The sequence below is a fragment of the Elaeis guineensis genome, chromosome 3 (assembly GCF_000442705.2).
Source record: "Elaeis guineensis isolate ETL-2024a chromosome 3, EG11, whole genome shotgun sequence".
In the NCBI taxonomy this organism is placed as follows: Eukaryota; Viridiplantae; Streptophyta; class Magnoliopsida; order Arecales; family Arecaceae; genus Elaeis; species Elaeis guineensis.
Genome location: NC_025995.2, coordinates 11,496,641 through 11,514,472, shown reverse-complemented (window position 1 = coordinate 11,514,472; position 17,832 = coordinate 11,496,641). Strand labels below are relative to the sequence as shown.

General features: G+C 37.8%; 1 non-coding gene and 1 pseudogene across 1 annotated transcript; one reads left to right on the top strand and one right to left on the bottom strand.

The window, feature by feature from the left end:
• Window positions 1–824: 824 nt before the first annotated feature.
• LOC140856180 (uncharacterized) overlaps window positions 825–17,832 on the bottom strand; it is a 27,215-nt pseudogene continuing 10,207 nt past the window's right edge.
• LOC140856832 (small nucleolar RNA R71) lies at window positions 10,130–10,234 on the top strand. Its single transcript, XR_012140432.1, has one exon. It is a non-coding gene; the product is annotated as a small nucleolar RNA R71 (small nucleolar RNA).

The following is a 17,832-nucleotide window of genomic DNA, read 5'->3' as shown; positions in this document are numbered from 1 at the left end:
TTACCACACTGCTGACTCTGAGAGCCAGACGCTACTCCGTGTGACTGTAGGGTCACTGGAGACCCCATATCATCCAAACCTAAGAGTATCAAGACATCATAAACAATGTTATATTAAATAATAAAAGATAAAATAATATACAAGAGAATATCTAAAATATTAAAATTTATCCTGTGGTATGTGTAGTATAGAACCATGCAAGCTGGCTGCATGAAAGCTCTCTCTTCGACTGTGACGGCTCCAATCTCTGGAAGATATGATCTATAATCTCTGAAAATAAAAATAAATAGACTTACAAATTAATTATACAATTATGGATGATAATGCAAGATTTAAAATGATGTAAATTAAGTATTTAAAATGATCCAAGACAATGCAAAAAATAAAATGATACTAAAAGTCTGTTATTGAGAGATAAGGGCTTGGATGCCTAGGTGGAGGCCGTTGCTAAAAGATGCTTGGACTTAGAAGAGAAGTCCAAGAAAGAAGAGGTAGGGCTTTGAAGAGCACTACTCATCGATCTCTTCAGATGTTTGGTACCCTTCGAATTCTTTATTTGATTCTTCTCCTTCTTTCTCTTCTTTCTTTTTTTTCTCTTCTTCATCTTCTTGGATAGGATTGCCTTTTAAAACAAATTCAGAATGATCTACCTTCTCATGTTGGCCATCACGTAGGAGAATTTCTAGAGCATCCAACTCTGCATCTATTAAATGCTGATAAACTCCTAACGTTTCATCCTCTTAAAAGTATTCTAGTAAATGGGGCTTTTCTTCTTCTTCTTCGAGCTTGTAATGAATGGCTTGAGACTTAACCTTACATACAGCCTACCAATTTTTCCTTCTTCTCTTTCTTGATGGAAAAGGAATATAATGCACTTGAATAGCTTGTTGAGCTAGCACAAAGGGGTCTTTGACATATGCTTCTGATCCATATTTGATTTCAGTAAGCACGTGCCATAGATCAACCTTCATACAATTACCGGTATCAAACCATCGGTACTTAACCAAAATAATACTATTACTTTCAAAGTAGGTTAACTTGATCATTTTTTCAAGGATTCCATAGTAGTCACTCTCCGTCTCTGCCCACCAGCTATCCTTGATATAAACATCGCCATTCATTGTACTCTTATGATATCCATATTGCTGCATGTGAAATTTGAAATTATTTACGTTACAGCTATTATAACATGTCACGTACTTTGTTGGTCTGTAACCTAATGGTCTTAGCTTCTTAGGTATGAATTCATCTCCTTGCATGACCTGCATATTATAAAAAAAATAAATTAAAAAAAATTAAAATAAATAAAATGACAATGATCGCTTATCAGTTGATGGAACCAATTTACAAAGTTTTATGAGCACTGAGTGAAAATCTTTTCCTCACTTATCATCGAATTGTCCCATCTCAGCATCTCATCATATTACCTATATATGCATAAGATAAGTACAGGATGATAAGTGATTAAAGAGTTGAGATTATGATGGATACTTACTCAACATATGAATCAACCTCCATGTAGTTTAGCAAAATATATATCTCTACCTATCGAATTTCAGTATCAGTTAATATCCGACAAACTTCATGCTCAAATTCATGAGCGGGATAGGCAAATATTAAGATCTCTACCTCTGATCCCTCACCACCATCATCATTTCGATCCACTTGAGTCAGCTTTATCTGCACACTGAGGTTAAAATAGTATCGACTGAAATTAAAAATTTTTTCATTTATGTAAGCATCCACAATAGAACTTTCGTTTCTGATCTTGTTTTTTACTTTCTTTTTGAGACTGTGCATATATCTTTCAAATAGATACATCTACCTATACTGCACTAATCCCTCCACCCTAGCTTTATATGCTATATGAATCACGAGGTGCTCTATGAAGTCAAAAAAATTAAAAGGAAATATCTTCTCCAACTTGCATAAGGTCTCTACACTGCTAGCCTCAAGACTGGAGATATGATCGGTAGATAGTTCAGTAGCACAAAATCTCTGAAGAAAAGACTAAGCTCGATCAAAAAACTTTATATGGAGTTAGAAAAGAGATCATGTCAAGCCAATGGAAATAATTATTACATAAAAATATGGCAGTTATGGCACTTTAGCACATAGAATCTGCAATCTTTAATATTGATGCACCGAGGTAGATTACTTGCATAACCATTTGAGAATTTAAGATTTTTACATCATTCACATACATTCTTCAACTGCTCCCTCATTAAGGTGTAAGATGCTTTCGGCTTTAAAAATTTTTTAGGTAACACCTCAACCGACTCTAATAGAGAATGCTTGCACATGTTCTTCATATCTGCTCAAGTCTTGGGGTTGTCCTTTATCTTACCCTTGATATCCATAACAGTGTAGAAAATATTAATTATCAAATATATTTTTTTCAATGTGCATGACGTCAAGGTTATGACAAATCAAATTGGTGGACCAGCACGATAATTCCCAAACGATACTACGTTTCATTCAGTTATGAGTTCTATCAAAGCTCCAAGATTTTTACTTATCAAATAGTATGCCAAACTGGACTTTGTCTATTTGGGATACACTCTAAAATACTTCTATACCATTGAGGAGCGGGGGTGCATGGTCTTTCTTTATCTTATTCATCCTGAAACTATCTCACTGGTTTCAAAAAGGATGATGCTTGAAGAGAAATTAATGATGACAATCGAACCAGCAGAGCTTACGACCATACTCAAGTTGAAATGATTTTGTATTCAATATACAATAGGGACATGCTAGCTTCTCATGAGTGCTCCATCCTGATAGTATCCCATAAGTAGAAAAATCATTAATGATCTACATCAATGCATCCTTCATTACAAAATTCTACTTCTTCAATACATCAATGCTTCTATCAGAATGTTATGGTCCAAGAATGACTAATATAAGAAAGATGTTATATTCTTTCATACATATCCCAAACGGTAAATTGTATGGAGTAATAAAGACTTACCAACATGAATAAGGGGCCGCTGCATGACTGAACAGTGTAAACCCATCTGTAGACAAATCTAGTCAGATATTATGTGATTCTTGAGCAAATAAAGGGTGGCAAGTATCAAATTTCTTTCATGCCTCACTGTCCGACGGATGACTCATCATATCGGTATACTTGTGAGTCACTTCTTTGTGCCATCTCATCTGCCTACTAGTACTCTTGGATAAATAGAGCCTCCAAAGTCGAGGAGTGAGAAGAAGATATCGAAGAACCTTATATGGTATATGATGCGTAGTCGTTGATAGCACCAAAAATAACTCTACTCACTACGTAGGTAGGATGAGTCAAGATCATATCCTCAGGGACCTTGGGCTAAGTTGAGATTGCAAAATAAAAGAAAGAAGCGTTGTTTTTGATTTAGAAAATAAATTATCTTAAAATTGAGGTAATTAGAAAATAAAGAGCTCGGGAGTTTTGAATTACTTTGCACTAGCAGAGTTGTATCTCTTTTTTTTAATTAAATGAATGTGATTAATCTTAGAAAAAATATCTATCTTTTCTCGGCACGCTCTGTACCCATAGATCACGGTGCGTCTCCGAAAAGTAAAAGTTGTTCCTAATATTAATCTAATAGGAAAGCATTAATAAAAGCATATAAAGGAGAGCAAATAAAAAACTCATGATGATTTAAATAAAAAGTATAATCTTTATTGCATATAAAGAAATACAAGAAAGTTTAGAACAATAAACCCGCTCTGTGTCGTTACGAAGTTTCTTCTCCACTCTCGAGACTGCTAGCCTAGCTGCTCATGAAGTAGTCCCTTTTTTTCCTCTATGCAAGGTTCTAGAAGAATTTTTGGGATTCTCTCAAATAGAAGTACAAGAGCCTTTTTATAGGTGTTAGGAGGAAGGAGTTTTATATAATTTTTCGATATGAGACTAAAAAAAAAATACTAAAGACCACGCATCCGAATGCCGCACCCGCGCCCGTGTCCGCCTGCATGTCGTCCGCGTTCTGCCCCACGTCTGCGCGTTCACGCGTCGCCTGCGCTGCCGCGATCCATGCTTGCCCGCATCCGTCTTGCGTCCGCCCCGCGTCCGTGCGTTCACGCGCGGACCCACACGCTCATGCGCTCGCGCGCGCTGTGCTCGCCCAGGAACAGCATGAATGAACTTCACGCTACTTTTTTATTCCACTTCCAAAAAGAAACTTTTATTTCTTCATAATGACATCTATATCCTTTTTGGATTCCTTGCATAGTATCTTCATTTTCTATAATACCGGATGCGTCTTTCTTTTATTTTAATTTTATTTTAAGTCTAATTTTCTTCAAACTTGAGTCTTTTTTATCTATAAATTGGACTCTTTGTATCGACGATCACCTTTCCTGTAAAACATAAAAAGAAACATCAAATTCTTAATAAATAAGATAAATTAAATATAATTTTTTACTTTAAAATACTTAAATTAAGTGTTTATCACACCTCCCAACTTGAATTTTGCTCGTCCTCGAGTAAAATAGATATATCAGCATTGTGTACCGACTTGATTTTGAATAAAAAAATAGGTTAGGCATCCCAAAAGGTAGGTGATACTTGGTCAGACCATTAAAGAGATACTTCCTTGGATTATCAATTTGACCCAATTAGTGGCTGAGTATTAACTAAAGAAATTTTAAGAGCTTTTCTTTCACCAACTCCCCACTTTACTCTTTAAATCCTCTAACTTAATGGGAAAGAGGTTTATTATATATATATATATATTAACATTGCCTACCTTTTTATGCAAACCACAATGCTTACTTAGGCGAAAGGGCTCGGTTACTCAGTAGGAAACCAATATTTTTTTTTTTATTACATACCTCGACCTTTTTACCCAATTTCTCATGAAGCAGATTCTTTATTGAGATCAGTAAGAAGAGGATTGTAGAATCACTCCTAAAATTTGGTCTAGTCTAAACCCTACCATTCATTGGGTTTTCTTAATAATTTATTCCTCAGTATCTCTAAAATTATCTTGACCATTAATCATTCATTGTTTAGGATGCTTAATTGACTCTTAATCAAAATAAAATTTGGATACACAAAACTAATTATTTCTGACCATACTCGAGGATTTGATTACTTTCCTCCCCCCAACTTAATCTACATTGTCCTCAATGGAGTAGGAAAGCAAAGAAAATAAAAGGAGAGAGTGCACCTGGGATAATTTTGCTTCGAAAGTTGAAGATAGCTTCATTGATTAATAGGCTCTTGTTCTACATTCCTGCAGCTGCGGTAAAGTAAAAAATATGAAATCGTTGGGTTGTCTCCCAACAAGCGCTAAGTTTTACGTCTTCAGCCAGACTAAATTGAGTATTATGGCAGTTTTGGATCCACTAAATCAACAGATTCAATTAATTCTCCATCATTAATTCCATCTATGTAAGGTTTCAATCGCTGACCGTTCACTTTAAAAGTGTTTCCCTGTTTAGGATTTTTGAGTTCTATAGCTCCATGAGGAAATACCTGAGTTACAATGAAAGGTCCATCCCAACGTGAGCGAAGTTTTTCAGAAAATAGACGCAACCTAGAATTGAAGAGCCAAACTTTTTGATTGGGCTCGAATATTTTTCGTGCAATGAATTTATCGTGGTATGCTTTAGTTCGAGCCTTATAAATTCTGACACTCTCATACGCTTCATTGCGTAGCTCTTCAAGTTCATTTAGTTGAAGTCTCCTATTGGAACCTGTATTTTTCATATCAAAGTTAAATTATCATATGGCCCAAAATGCACGATGTTCCAATTCCACCGGCAAATGACAAGCTTTTTCGAATACAAGTCGATAAGGAGACATTCCTATGGATGTTTTAAAAGTAGTACGGTAAGCCCATAATGCATCATCCAAGCGCGCTGACCAGTCTTTTCTATCGGGTCTTATTGTTTTTTCAAGAATATGCTTGATCTCTGTATTGGAGACCTCAACTTGACCACTTGTCTGGGGGTGATAAGGTGTGGCAACTTTATGAGTTATTCCATATTTTTTCATTAGCATGTCGAAGTACTTATTCGTGAAGTGTGTACCCCCATCGCTAATTATGGCTCTTGGGTATCCAAATTGACTAAAGATGTTATGCTGAATGAACTTGATCACGACTTTGTGATCATTGGTTCGGGTTGCCATAGCCTCTACCCATTTTGATACGTAGTCCACTGCTACCAAAATATACTCGAATCCAAATGAGGAGGGAAAGGGTCCCATGAAATCAATTCTCCAAACATCAAAAATTTCTACAACAAGAATAGGGGATAGGGGCATCATATCTTTTCTTGAAATATTTCCTGTTTGCTGGCATCGCAAGCAATTACGGTCAAATTCATGTGCATCTTTGAATAGTATCGGCCAATAAAATTCACTCTGCAACACCTTTGCTGCAGTTTTTCTTCCATTAAAATATCCCCCACATGCTAACGAGTGGCAGAAAGTAAGAATACCTTGGACTTCACACTCGGGGACACAACGTCGGATTACTTGATCTGGGCAATATTTGAACAATTCTGGTTCTTCCAAGAAATAGTACTTTACTTGGGAGAAAAATCTATTTTTCTCTTGTTGGGTCCAGTGAGATGGGATTTGTCCCACTGCCAAGTAATTGACTATATGAGCGAATCAGGGAAGATCAGTGAAAGAGATTGAAAAGAGTTGTTCATCCGGAAACTTATCTTTAATCCTTTCTTTATTGTATTCTACCAAGATCCTAGAAATATGATCTGCTACCAAGTTTTCGGAGCCCTTTTTGTCTAAAATTTCTAAATCAAATTCTTGTAATAGAAGGATCCATCTAATCAGCCTAGGTTTTGTATCTTTTTTGGATAGCAGATGTTTCAGTACTGCATGATCGGAGTATACTAGGACCTTGGAGCCCAAAAGGTATGATCTAAATTTATCTAGGGCAAACACAACAGCGAGTAACTCCTTTTCAGTTGTGGTGTAATTCAATTGAGCATCTGAAAGAGTTTTACTTGCATAATAAATTACATGCGGTTCTTGATTAAATCTTTGCCCAAGGACTGCCCCTATAGCATAATCAGAAGCATCACATATGATTTCAAATGGTAGGGTCCAATCTGGAGATTTTATGATTGGTGCAGTGGTTAAAGCAGTTTTGAGTTTATTATAAGCAGTTAGGCACTCTTCATTAAAATCAAAAGAATTTTTCTTGGCAAGCAAGTTGCACAAGGGTCCTGATATCTTGCTGAAATCCTTAATGAAGCGCCTATAGAAACCTGCATGGCCTAGAAAGGATCGCACCTGTTTAACCGAGGTTGGGGGAGGCAATTTCAAGATTACTTCAACCTTTGCTTTATCTACTTCAATCCTCCGCTTGGATACAATATGTCCAAGCACGATTCCTTCACGAACCATAAAATGGCTCTTCTCCCAACTTAAAACCAAATTTGTCTCTATACATCGTTGAAGAACCTTGGCTAGGTTCTGAAGACAATCATTAAAGGTAGAGCCAAATACTGAAAAATCATCCATGAAGACTTCTAAAAATTTATTTACCATATCAGAAAAGATGGCCAAAATACACCGTTGAAAAGTGGCTGGTGCATTGCAGAGACCAAATGGCATACGTCTAAATACAAATGTTCCAAAAGGGCATGTGAAGGTAGTCTTTTCTTGATTAGCAGAAATACGGGATCTGATTATATCCCGAATATCCATCTAGAAAAAAAAAAATTTTGTCCTGCTAGCCGTTCTAAAATTTGGTCAATAAAAGGCAAAGAAAAATGATCTTTCTTAGTAACGGCATTCAGCTTTCGGTAGTCCACACATACTCGCCAACCAGTTGTTGCACGAGTAGGAATTAACTCACCCTCATCATTCTCTACTACGGTAATACCTGACTTCTTAGGTACTACCTGGGTTGGACTAACCCATTGGCTATCCAAATTGGGTAGATAATTCCAGCATCTAGCCATTTCACTACTTCCTTTTTCACGACTTCCCGCATATTCGAATTCAATCTTCGTTGCATGTCCCTATGTGGTTTTGCCTCAACCTCGTAGTGAATATGATGCATGCAAACAGAAGGATCTATACCCTTCAAATCGGCAATTGACCACCCTATAGCCTCTTTATGCTTTTTGAGTACCCCGACAAGTTTGTCTTTCTGGTCGTTGGTTAGGTCAGATGCAATGATCACTAGAAGGGTATCATTGGATCCAAGAAATGAATATTTCAGGTGGCAGAAAGAGGCTTTAGCTCTAGAGTAGGTGGTGCTTCTAAGGATGGTACCAGAGGGCTTGATTGAATTGGTAATTGCTCGTACTTTACAGTCCAAGGGGATTGGTGCTAAAATTGGGAGGTTCTAGCAAAGCATGTATTTCTTTAGTGTATCCATCAATATCAAAATTATCCATTCCAAAATGTGTTAGACATGCCTGTAAAGGATCTGAGTTGAGCAAGGCAGGAGCTTTATCTTCTATAACTTCTTCTAACAAGTTGATCTCATTATGGTCGTACACAGGTGGTCCCAAAGATGCATTGAAAATATTCAACCTTAGCTTCTTATTTTCGAAAGATACATCCATAACTCCGGTTCTACAATTTATACAAGCATTAGCGGTTGCTAAGAAGGGTCTACCTAGGATGATTGGTATTTGGTTGGGGTTGCTGCCAGATTCCATATCCAGCACAAGAAAGTCAACAGGAAAGTAAAATTCATCTATTTTCACCAATACATCTTCCAGCATTCCACGGGGTACCTTAATGGATCGGTCTGCTAGTTGTAAGGTCACTGTCGTGGGTTTTAACTCTCCAAATCCAAATAGGTCATATACAGAGCTCGGGAGAAGGTTGACACTTGCACCCAAGTCTAATAATGCCTTCTTAATCGTGAGGTCCCCTATGACACAAGAAATAATTGGGGTACCTGGATCTTTCAGTTTGGGTGGGGCAATTTGCTGGAAAACTGAGCTAGCCTGCTCAGTTAGGTGGACTTTTCTTGGTATTTGTGCTTTGATTTTCGTTTCTGTGTACACAGGTCCTTTAGAAATTTAGCATAGGTTGGAACTTGCTTAATGGCATCGAGAAGAGGTAAGTTTATCTGAACCTGTTTAAACAGTTCCAACATTTCATTCATTTTTATACCCTTCTTATCAAGAGGCAGAGAGGATTCTAAAGCACTGGAAATGGAGCTTTAGGTGCAGGTGCTGGGTTAATAGGTTCTTTCTTCTCTTCAAGTTTCTTCTTTTCTGTTGTAGCTGAAATTGGTTGCTCTTGTTGTTGGATTACTTCAGGTTGATTTAAGATTTTTCGCTTCTAAGGGTCATAATCGATTTGGCATGTTCGAAAAAATTTCAGGACAATGGAGCTTTCAGCCATGTACTGTCCTTTTGGGTTATTAATAGGCTGACTGGGTAATTTGCCTTCTTCCCTCCTACTGAAAGCTGTTGCTAGCTGACCTATCTGGGTCTCTAGCTTTGCTATTGATTGCGTATGGGAGTGAAGGAGTTGGGTATTCATTTCTAGTCCTTTAAGTGCTTGCAGTACCTTTTCTTCGAAAGCCGAGCTATGAGTACTCGGAGTGGGTTGAGGAGGGTTCTGGTATTGTAGCTGGGATGGATGCCTATAAGTCGCATCCGGATAACCTGATCTTTGTTGCACTGGAGGAACCACTGGTTGTGATTTCCATGAGAAATTCGGATGGTTTCTCCATCCCGATTGTACTACTAGAATAGGGTTGTTCTCTGATCTATGAGTAGTTTGGGCTTGATGGACTTTTCTTGTACATATTCAAGAAACTGTGGTGCAACCGGACAATCATTCACACAATGAGTGGGGCTCGAACACAATGCACATATATCTTGTATCTGACGGGATGGAGAAGGTGACTGTCCTATACTTAATAATCGATCTAACTTTTGGGACAATTCATCTACCTTATGATGGATATCTATGGCATTTCCTACTTCATATATTCCACCTCTCTTTGGGTTTAACATGGGTTTATCTCTAATAGAGGCAGACATATGATGTAATAAATTTTTACTTAAAATTTCAAACAGTTGCCATGCCTCATTCTCATTTTTCAGATGAATGTCCCACCGCATGATGCATCGACCATTTGTCGATGTCTTTCAGATAGCCCATCATAAAAATATTGGATTAATTGCCACTTGGGTACAACATGGTGGGGATATTTTCTAATAAAGTCCTTTAATCTCTCCCATATTTCATGAAATATTTCTCCATCTAATTGGAAAAACTAGTTATGGCTTTCCTTATTTGATTAGTTTTTCCTATGAAAAAATATTTCTTGAGAAACTCTCCTTGTAGCTGGTCCCAGTTGATATAGTCATGGAATCCAAAGTATGTAGCCAGTATTTGGCTTTGTCCTTAAGTGAGAAAGGAAATAATTTTAACCTAAGAGCATCATCGGAGAAGTTGTGAATTTTGACAGTTGAGCATATATCAAGAAATTCTTCAAGATGTTTATAAGGATCCTCATTACTAAGTCTATAAAATGAAGGTAACATTTGGATTATACTGGACTTAATTTCATATTGGGTGGCCTCCACAGGGGGCACTTGAATACAAGGAGAGTAGGTATATGTGGAAGGAGTAAAGTACTCCTTCAATTGCTTGGGTGGATCATTCTCCTGATTTCGGTCCATATTTTTACGTCTGTTGGCTCTAAAGGTTCTTTCTATTTCTGGATCAAAAGGTTGGATTTCTGGTCGTAACGATCTACGGCCAAGCATACACCTTACAATTATACTTTAGAGCAAGCACAAAAATTTTAATTTATATATATATATATATATATATATATATATATATATATATATTTATAATAAGGTGAGAAAAGAATGAAGAAAATCTAAAGAGAAGAACCTAAGAATCTTAAATTTATGAAAAGGGAGAAATTAGTTAATGTTAATTGTAATCAACTTAAAAAGCATGGACTCTCTATCCTAAGGTTAACTTAGATTTAGACAGCTCCTAACTTTCAAGACCGCCTTTGAGCACTCCAAGCTCAAGACTGACTAACTGACTCGGCCAGGTAAGCGTAAGATGTGGGAGGTTCCCTGCTCGTTGCTTTCCTTAGACACCAACTGAGTTGGCCAGGTCAGTCAACAGAACCAATTAAAAACCACTTTCTTTAACCACTTGCCTTAGACATCGAGCAATTAACCAATCCGCACTCGGTTCAACTCTAGAGCTTTCTTATCCTATTGAGCTCGAAATTCCTAGGGCTGACGTCTAGTTGATTTTAAATTAAGGTCTAGGTTATGCAAATGCAAGGGAGTGATTTGTGGGCTAAGGAAGGGTGATCAAATCTCCACCTTATCTTAGTTAATGGGTTGCACCCTTAAAGTTAATTATGGAGATGAGATGCAAAGAAATAAGGTGTCCAATCAAGTTAGAAATTTTTATATTTGGGGTTATGCTATTTTAGTTAAGTGTTATGAAATGTCAGTGGCTTTTTTTTTTGAGATTGCAAAATAAAAGAAAGAAGCATTATTTTTTATTTAAAAAATAAATTATCTTAAAATTGATGTAATAAGAAAATAAAGAGCTCGGAAGTTTTGAATTAATTTTGTACTAGCAGAGTTGTATTTCTTTTTTTTAATTAAATTGATGTGATTAATCTTAGAAAAAATATCTATCTTTTCTCGACACGCTCCATACCCGTAGATCACGGTGTGTCTCCGAAAAGTACTAGGTAAACAACTCTTCTTTCCTCGGTACGCCCCTTATCCGTAGATCACGACGCGTCTCCGAAATGTAAAAATTGTTCCTAATATTAATCTAACAGGAAAGCATAAATAAAAGCATATGAAAGAGAGCAAATAAAGAACTCATGACAATTTAAATAAAAAGCATAATCTTTATTGCATATAAAGAAATACAAGAAAGTTTAGAACAATAAACCCGCTCTGTGTCGTTACAAAGTTTCTTCTCCACTCCTGAGACTGCTAGCCTAGCTGCTCATGAAGTAGTCCCTTTTTTTCCTCTATGCAAGGCTCTAGAAGAATTTCTAGGATGATCCTCAAATAGGAGTACAAGAGCCTTTTTATAGGTGTTAGGTGGGAGGAGTTTTACATGATTTTTCGATATGGGACTAAAGAAAAAAATACTAAAGACCGTGCGTCCGAATGTCGCACCCGCGTCCGCACCCACCTGCATGTTGTCCGCATTTCGCCCGCGCTGCGCGTCGCCTGCGCATCTACTATCGCGATCCGTGCGCCGCTGTGCCACTCGCGCCCGCGCTTGCCCACGCTGTGCCGCTCACGCCCCGCGCCCGCGCTGTGCCACTCGCGTTCACGTTCACGAGGAAAGCACCTGTGAAACAAGAAACAAAAGTTTCCCAATTACAAAAAGAAACTTTTGTTTCTTTAAAATGATGCCTATATCCTTTTGGATTCCTTGCATAGTATCTTCATTTTCTATAATACCATATGCATCCTTCTTTTATTTTAATTTCATTTTAAGTCCAATTTTCTTCAAACTTGAGTCTTTTTGATCTGCGAATCGGATTCTTTGTATCGGCGATCACCTTTCCTGTAAAACATAAAAAGAAACATCAAATTCTTAATAAATAAGATAAATTAAATATAATTTTTTGCTTTAAAACACTTAAATTAAGTGTTTATCACTCCTCGTCCTTCATCTTGAAGGCTTCTTCTGCTCGGGCATATCCTTCAGCCCGAGACAGTAAATCAGCAAAGTCCCTGGGATATTTTTTTTTCAGAAAAAATAGAAGATCGTTCTTTTGAAGACTGCCCTTCAGGGCGACCATCGCGATCGATTGGTCCAAGTTTTGAAACTCCAGCACGGCGATGTTAAAGCGGTTGACGTAGGCTCGGATGGATTCTCCCTCCTTCTGCTTGATGTTGATAAGAGACTCCGAACTTCTCCAGGGACGCCGGCTGCTAACAAAATGAGCCGCAAACTGGTGGCTCATCTGATCAAAGGAGAAGATAGTACCCGACTTCAGCGTCGAGTACCAGTTCCTTGCTGCTCCCTTCAAGGTGGATGGGAAAGCTCGACACAAGATGGCGTCTGGTGCGCCATGGAGCAGCATCATCATCTGAAAGGCCTTCAGGTGGTCAACCGGCTCCGAGGTCCCGTCATAGCTTTCGAATTAGGAGAGCTTGAAGTTTGACAGGATCGGTTCCTGCATGATCATTTGAGAGAAAGGAGGGTCAGTACAGATGTCCTCACCATAAGCAGGGGGAGCGTGGCGGAGCTCTTCGATCTGCCGGTTCATCTCCTGGAGCCTTCGATCCAGGAGGTCCTCTCGACTGCGAGTCTCGAGGGTCTTCTGGTAGAGTGGAGGTAGGGATCCTCCGGGAGTGGAATCGTGATCAGACTGAGGGCTCTCCACCCTCAGATTCCCCTTTCCGGAGAAGACAGGATGATTGGCCTAGGTGGTCCGCCCTACTACCGGATCTTGAAACTCCGACGATGCTCTTTCCAACTGCACTGATGCCTGCGGCTGTTGCTGCTGCTGCTGCATGGCCTGCACTGCTTCGGTGAGGCCTCTGACCTGCTGAACCAACAGGTCGAACTGCTCCATACCGACTGCCGTTACCAGAGGAGGAGGGGGAGCCTGAGAAACTGGAGGTGAGGCCGGAGCCTAAGATCTGGCTGTTGGGAAATGTGTCCCCAAAAGCCAATCATCAAGCTGTTGACGGTTGAGCAACCAAGTATTGTAATTGATTTGTTAATAAATAAAATATATTTGGCATCTTCATCATAAGCTTTCATCTTTTAATGAACTCCGTTGTTATGATGAAGTCCTTAGGACTATTTAGATTCGATAAAGAGAGGATTTATCGATTAGTCCTTAAAACTGTTCACGACCAAATGATAGGCTGTTAATAAGGATGACAGCTTCTATCGAGCATAGGTTGCTGTAGGCCATATGGGTTGGTTGTCCTCTTAACCAAAGAGTGTGGAGATACTGGTATGGCATACAGGTGAGATGTAAGGGTACATTATCATTGAACATGACCAACTCCAGAGTATTCTGCTGTCGAGAATGTCTCTGATGGGATATAGGTATAAGTGTCCCTTAGACCTGAGATTGCCTCAGTGACTTGCAAGCAACTCACTGTGCTTTGGTACTGGACTAACTGAATTTCTAATTCAGGGACGGAAGGCTTCTGGGCACAGTCAAGTACTTGCGAAGTCAGAGTGTGATCGAGATGGGATTGATCACTCCAAGAGTTGGAGAAGAATGAGTCGCTGTATTTCAATTTAGCAAAACCTTGGCCAGGGTAATCCATCAGATAGATTTGATATTTTGAAATACAATGTGGACAACCTGATCAGAGTTGACAGTTGAACTCTGGGGTGTCCTATGATCATTTTAGTCAAGGGGATGAATTATATGAAAACTATATCCACATGGGTTCTAAGGATGTTGTTCTACACATTCGACCTATCCGGTCGTCGGGTACCATTGCTAGATGGTCACTTCGATTGGTACAGGATTTGTTCCTGTGCTACTGGCTTAGGTTCGGACCTATGAGGTCACACACATTAGAGTTCATGATACGATCGGATGGTTGATCAATGATTAAGAATCGTTCTAGGGTTAAATGATCAATACGATTGACATTTAACCCAGTGCAAGTATTGCAGGAGGATCGATTAGCAATTCAATTGCTAATTGGCTTAATTTGATTAAGCCAATGGGCTGAGATTAAGTCTAATTAAATATGATTTAATTAGATTTATTTTGGGCTTGATTGGATCAAGTCCAATTGGTTTATTGGATAAGCCAAGTGCAAGGAAAAACTAGTCCTAGTTCAACTAGGACTTGGGTCAATCTAATTTCTAATTTGATTAGAAAATTAAATCAGATTTAAATCTAATTTAATCTGATTAAATTAGGTTTTTAATTGGGTTAAGATCTATTTGAATTATGTTGATCTAATTTTGGTTTGATTTGGTTTGAGAAACCAAATTAAAACAAGTCATGAGATAGAATCCTAGTAAGACTAGGATTCCACCTTGCGCCACATAAGCCATCCCCATGCCCTCTCTCTTACTCAACACCAATCTCCACTTATTTTGTGCAACAAAAGCCCTCTCCCAAGTCTCTCCCATGTTCACAAAAGGTCTCCTTTTTTTTTTTTACATGGAAGGTGGTTTGGATCAAATCAAAAAGGAATAAGTTTGGATTTTGAATTCTATGAGATAGAGTTTTAGAAATCCAAAACTCTTTCAATTTTGCACCAAATTTATCCAAATCTTTTTTAGAATTTTCATAGCTTTTAGGGTACATATTGTGCATCCTTTGCTGGTGATCCATGCACGAAAATATGGAGGAGGTGCTCAAGAGTTGGGCGCCCCTTAACTTGCCATGTTTGGATAAGCCTTGACTAGGTATTTGACCTAGACAAAGACTCTATCATATCTCTCTGTATAAAATGAGTTTCTTTATGAAAGTTTAGGAAAAGATAGAGATTTGAGATGTCTTTATTCCATCCAAAAATTAGAGAGAAAGACATTTGGGTCATGGAGATATAAAAGATGCAAGTTAGGGTGTCTAGAGAGAAAAAAACGTGAAGAAGAAGAGGGTCTTCTTCTAGGTTTTTTGTTTTCATATCTTTCCTCCCTCCATCTTGAGTTTTCTGAGAGTGTCTCAGATCTGAAACTCTTCCTTTTACTTTCCATCTTTGGAAGAGTCCAAATCAAAAAGGAGGCACCTAATCAACCATCAAAGAAGGATCAGCGTAGTACTAGCATACTGTGCTGATTTCCTGAAGCAGGACTTCTGATCGAGATTCGTGGGCTCGTGTGGATGACTCCTAGAGGCCGGATGCATGTGCGGCTTGCAAAATCATCCTTAAGCCCGGATCAGCGAGGTTAGAGCATCTAACTTGCAAGGTAATAGATCTGATCTATTGTTTAATACATACATTAGATGTGGTATAGAAACATGTTGATATGATCAACATGTAGTTCATGCTATATTTATATATTTTAATTTTTGATTTAATGCTATGTAATAATCATGTAATAGAATCTTAGATCTAGGGATTCTCTGATTTTAGAAAATAAATTTTGATTTATTTTAGTCTTCCACTGTATGATCTTGAAAAAGTTTCAAGATCTAACCCTGAAACCCTAGATCTGGTTCCTACAATTGGTATCAGAGCCCAGGTTCTTTATTACATGATTATTTATATATGCTTAAATTATTTCTTAGATTAGATCTAATTTATAATCTGATTATTAAATCTAAAATTAAAATTTTAGATCAATCACAAACTGCAAGGTTGTCCTGCTGTAAGGTTTACCCCTTACAGTGCAAAGGTTGTCCTAGTTTGTGTAGATCTATCTTTAATCATAAATTTGTTAGATATGATCTAGATTAAATTTATGATTTACTAGATTTAAAAGATATTTAAATCTAAAATAAAATCTCTTTGTTAATAATTTTTGTGCAAAGAAATTGTTTAAAGTTGAAATTATTTCAATTACATGAACCTGTTTAGATTAGATCTAAAGTAGTTTCATGTTTAATTCACTTGGATCTTGATTATGAATCAAATATGCAATATGGTTGGTAGAATCATATTGTAAAATTATTTTACAAATATGAAAATTATTTTTCAAAAAGTCGAACCCAACCCTCAGCCCAAAACTTAATTAAGAATTAAGAAGTTGTTTGATTAGGTTCTAGGATTGTGAATTGAAGAACCTAAGACACAAATCATAACACATTGGGTTAATGGGTTAGTGAGAATTAGGTCCATTAATTGGGTTAGACCTATGGTTAGATTAAAGATGGACTTAATTAGAGAATTGACTAAATCTAATCAATTATTGTCTTAGATTAGGTCAAGGATTCTCTAGATCAATTACAATAGTTGTAGTTGGTCAAGTCTATATCTTTAACGAGAACCAAATGGACTTGATTCTTGGCTAAGCGGTCTAGCACGAACTGTTAGGTTGATCTAATCGAAACTAATTAAACCAGTTGGTGTCTAAGGTAAACCAGACCGGTGGTTTTTAATTGGGAGCCCGCTTATCTGGCCATTTCTGATGGTGTCTAAGGCAAGCTTTGGCAGACCCTCCCACTGATCGAACTTACCTGGCCTCTTGGTGAAATTATGTTTTGATCGGATCACTTGACTATTCGAGCTGACCCATGTCAGCTAGGTAAATCAGTGTGACTGATTTAGGTGCTCCTAGACCAGCCCTTTTAATGGTCTCCCTTAAGCTGACTTGGTGAAGCCAGTGGGAGGATCATGATAAGCTGGTTCATTTGACCTCATCCTCTAAATTATTTAAATCCTCTAAAATTATTAGGTCCTTAAAATGATAAAGTTATGGAGATAACTGAGTCATAGCCTCCCATTAAGGTGTTTGATAATGAGTCCATTAACTCAATAATCATTGCAGACCTAAAGGCCTGGTGCTTGTTGACTAATGGAATTATCACTCATCATATGATGACTTGGAAGTGTCTCTCTAATGGTGGTTAGGTGAGCCAACCAAAGTTGGGCTTAATCATTCGTTGGTTAGATACACCAAGTATGATCATGTTAATGGTTGGACCTAACCGGATCCTTACAGTGGAGGCCAAAGCCTACTGATTAGGTTTCTGGGGCAAAATTAAAATTACTAGAAATTATTTAGAAAAATAATTGGTTATGAACCTACTCTTAGATGTACATGGGTTGACCAACCAAAGTTGGGCTTGTGTGCAGTCTAAGTGGATTCTAGTACCCGCTAAGAAATTAGGGTAATTCCTCGAGTTGGAGGTAGAGGCTACCAATTCAAATAAAATAGTGGGAGAAACCTTTTGATTAAAGTCCAAATCCTTATGTTTAATGAATCAATTACTAATTAGGTTATGGTTT